We start from the raw sequence: 4,745 nt of genomic DNA, 5'->3' as shown, positions 1-4,745 counted from the left end.
GAACATAGAGATGTTTAAAACTCTTGGGACTCATAAGAAGAGGAAGATTTCTCCAAATGCCTATCTTTGGTACTTGAGACTGAGTCACATAAAACTCAACAACATTGAGAGATTGGTTAAGAACGGTCAACTAAATAAGTTGGAAGACAGTTCATTACCACCATGTGAGTCCTATCTCGAGGGTAAAATGACAAAAATATATTTTTCTAGAAAATTTCTTAGAGCTAAAGAACCCGTAGAGCTAATTCACTCAGACCTTTGTGAGCCTCTAAATGTTAGAGCGATAGGAGGGTATGAATATTTCATCAGTTTTATAGATGATTATTCAAGGTATGGGCATGTTTACCTAATACACCAAAAGTATGAAACTTTTGAAATGTTCAAAGAGTATAAGGTTGAGATTGAAAACCAATTAGGTAAAAAGATTAAAACACTTCGATCAGATCGAGGTGGTCAGTATATGGACATAGAATTCCAGAACTATTTGATAGAACATGAAATTCAGTCTCAACTCACAGCCCCTGGCACACCTCAGCAGAACGGTGTGGCAGAAAGGAGAAACAGAACCTTGTTGGACATGGTTTGTTCCATGATGAGTTAAGCTCAGTTACCAAATTCTTTTTGGGGACACGCAGTTGGGACTACGGTGTATATTTTGAACATAGTTCCCTCGAAAAGTGTTTCTGAAACACCTTACGAGCTCTGGATGGGACGTGAAGGAAATTTGCGTCATTTCAGGATTTGGGTTTGTCCAGCACATGTGTTGGTACAAAATCCTAGAAAGTTGAAACACCATTCAAAAGTGTGCCTATTTGTAGGCTACCCAAAAGAAACAAAAGGTCGTTTCTTTTATCACCCTCAGGAAGATAAAGTGTTTGTATCGACAAATGCAACCTTCCTGAAGTAAGATTATATAAAGAACCATCAACCTCGCAGTAAGCTAGTAATAGAAGAAATGTCTAGAGAAATGACAAATGCATCAACAAGTGTTGTTAATCGAGCAAGTCCTCAACAAGAGTTGTTGATAGAGCAGGTCTATCAACAAGAGTTGTTTATGAAACTAATACTCCACATCATTCTCAAGAGTTGATAGTGCCTCATCGTAGTGGGAGGGTTGTGCAACAGCCTAACCGGTACATGGGTTTAAGAAAACTCTACTCATCATACCAGATGATGGTTTACAAGATCCATTGTCTTTTAATCAAGCAATGAACGATGTAGACAAAGACCAATGGATTAAAGCCAAGGACCTTGAAATGCAATCTATGTATTTAAGTTCTATCTGAGATCTTATAGATCAACCAGAAGGGGTAAAACCCATCGGTTGCAAGTGGATCTACAAGAGAAAAAGAGACCAAGCTGGTAAGGTACAGACCTACAAAGCTAGACTTGTGATAAAAGAGTTTACCCAAAGAGAAGGGGTAGATTTTGAAGAAACCTTCTTTCCAATTGCCATGATAAAGTCTATTAGAATACTCTTGTCCATAGCCACATTTTATGATTATGAAATATTGCAAATGGATGTCAAAACAACTTTTCTGAATGGCTATCTTGAAGAAAGTATCTATATGTCTCAACTAGAATGGTTCATACAATAGTGTCAAGAGCAAAAGGTTTACAAGCTTTTTCGAACTATTTATGGATTAAAACAAGCGTCTAAATCCTAGAATATGAGATTTGACGCTGTGATCAAATCTAATGGCTTTGAACAAAATGTTGGCGAACCCCGTGTATACAAAAAATCGTCAACAAAACTGTCACTTTTCTGGTGTTGTATGTTGATGATATTCTACTCATTGGGAATGAGGTAGAATATCTAGCTGACATTAAGAGATGGCTGGCTTCACTATTCCAAATGAAAAATTTGGGAGAAGCATATTATGTTCTTGGAATCCAAATAGTTCGGAATCGGAAGAACAGAACATTGGCATTATCTCAAACATCTTATATAGACAAGATGTTGTCTAGGTATAAATGCAAAATTCCAAGAAAGGATTTTTATCTTTCAGGCATGGAATTCACCTGTCTAAGGAACAGAGTCCTAAGACATCTCAAGAGGTTGAAGAGACGAATCGAATTCCATATGCATCTGTAGTTGAGAGTTTGATGTATGCAATGTTGTGTACTCGTCCCGATATATGCTATGCCGTAGAAATTGTCATCAAATTCCAGTCCAATCCTAGTCATGACCATTGGACTGCTATTAAAAACATTCTCGAGTATCTTCAGAGAACGAGAGATTATATGCTCGTGTATCGTGCTAAGGATCAGATCCTTACTGGATACACTGATTTTGACTTTCAGACCGATATTGATTAAAGGAAATCAACTTTAGGATCAGTATTCACCCTTATGGAAGGAGCAGTTGTGTGGATAAGCATCAAGTAGAGTTGTATTGCAAACTCCATGATGGAAGCTAAGTATGTATCTACAATGAAGCAGCAAAAGACGCAGTATGGCTTATAATGTTCCTGACAGATCTGGAAGTAGTTCCTAATATGCATCTGCCTGTCACTCTCTATTATGACAACAGTGGAGCAGTTGCAAATTCAAAGGAACCACGAAGCCATAAAATGGGAAAGCATATTGAACAAAAGTACCATCTCATAAGGGAGATTGTACATAGAGAAGATGTAATGGTCACCCAGATTGCTTCCAAAGACAACTTAGTTGATCCATTTACGAATGCCCTCTCGGCTAAAATGTTTGAGGGTCACCTAGTAGGAATAGGTCTACGAGTTGTGTATCACTAGGGCAAGTGGGAGAATTTATGGGTATTGTAATGCCCTAGTTTATATTCTCTCCATGTAAACTCAACATTGTATATATTTGTATATATTGATCCACTAGAGTTTTAGTTCAAGTGGGAGTATTGTTGGGTTTTATGTTCTAAAACTCGAAGTTTGTAAAATGATAAACATTTTCTATAATCAATAAACTTATTATTGATTTCATAAATTGTATGGAAGTCTAAATCTAATAAACTAAGACCCATGACTATTGTATGAGTACATGAACTTTATGTAGAGACATAAGAGTGGATCAGGTTCGAGTGAATAGTCAAAATCATCTATGGTACATGAATAAGGTTGGGTACCTTATTCTGGTAACACCATTAGATCCGGCCTACTCTGTAGTTGTTACAAAGAGTTGTAAAGTGCTACATACAATGTGATCCTAATTTGTACATGTTATGACATGAAGAGTGGGGGCATCCTATGCAATGAGTTTGCATAAGATCAGGACCAAGAAATAAGTCACTCTTACTTTATAACGTTGTTTATTGTATAAGACTGGCTATTTCACCTAGATGACCTAGGTAACTCGATCTTAATCCTGAGCTAACTATGAACTCCTATGTATTCGGGATTGCCCTTAGATTTGCATAGTTGAGGGTTGGCTCAACAGCGCCAGCTCAATAAGACTCCCATTTCAGGAGTAAGACTGGATAGATAGCTGGGGACATACGATGCAAGACAGAGTTCACGCCTACTCGATTTAGGGATAAGAGAAAGGTTGTTCTGTTAAGTACTGAATCCAGGTCTTGAACAAGGGGCCCCACCCTCTCACTAGGCTGAAAGAGTTTGGTTTAGTGATTGGATCACAAACCAGTTGTTGATTAGAGGATCAGTAGGGACTTGAGGAATAAGACGTAATCTCGGGGGTAAAATAGATATTTGACCCAACCATTATTAGGAACAACCTGTGAAGGGTCGATTTGCTGATTATGGTTAAATCATGTGGACATAATCTATCTATAGTGAGGGGAGTGCAACTTTGGGCTTTAGTGAAGTCACCCATTAGTTAACGAATGGGGAATCTGGTCTAATGAGTTTATCCAATTAATCTCGGATCGTTGGAGCCGATGATCTGTAGGTCTACGAGGTCCTCTTACTAGCTTGTAACGGACTAGCTCTAGAATAACATGATAAGTTAATTTGAAACATTCAAATTAGGATTAAGGGAATTAGTACTTATATGAGATATAATAACGTGTTTAATTTGAGAATTAAATGGAATCGGATAATTTATATATTTAAATATGATTTAAATATATAAAGATGGATTTATGTAAAAATTAATTTAATATTTGATATTAAATTAATTAAGTTTTATTTAAAATTAATTTTATTTTTCAGTTTTAAAATCAAAATGAATTTTAAAATCAAATTTCGATTTTTGGACATATAATTGAAAAAGAGAAAAAAAATTAAACACTAAAATAGAAAATGTTGTTTTCCATTATCCATCACCTAAGTAGCTCACACAAATAACATTCTCTTTGCCTTGTCTTCTCCAAGCATGAGCTACAACTCATGCAACTCTCTCATTTGTATGTTGATCTGCAATATAATGAAGAGATTGGAGTGAAAATTGGGCATACAATCTATAGAGAATTTTGGAGAAAATTCAAGTTGAAGAAAGGGTACATCACCAAGGTTGCTGCTGTGAGCTTTTCTTCTTCATCCTTTGATTCAAGCTTGTTTTTTAGTCCCACAACTCAATCTAGAGCACCAAGAGAATAGTGGGGAAGATCTTGAGGTGGTCTGCAACAAGATTCGGAGAAGATAGCAGCTAGAGAAGGAGCTTTGAAGTAGTTCTACAAGAGGTATGTCTTGAAACTCACTTGTTTTCTGCAAGAGCATGCTTTATATTTTGCAAAAATTAGTGAATTAGAGTGCTTAGATGATCTTTGTGCTTCCGATGTTGCTGATACAATCCTACATAAATCCCATTTCCTAATG

The sequence above is a fragment of the Benincasa hispida genome, chromosome 2 (assembly GCF_027475165.1).
Source record: "Benincasa hispida cultivar pf3 chromosome 2, pf3_genome.v1.1, whole genome shotgun sequence".
Lineage (NCBI taxonomy): Eukaryota > Viridiplantae > Streptophyta > Magnoliopsida > Cucurbitales > Cucurbitaceae > Benincasa > Benincasa hispida.
Note: the sequence above shows the minus strand (reverse complement) of the source record.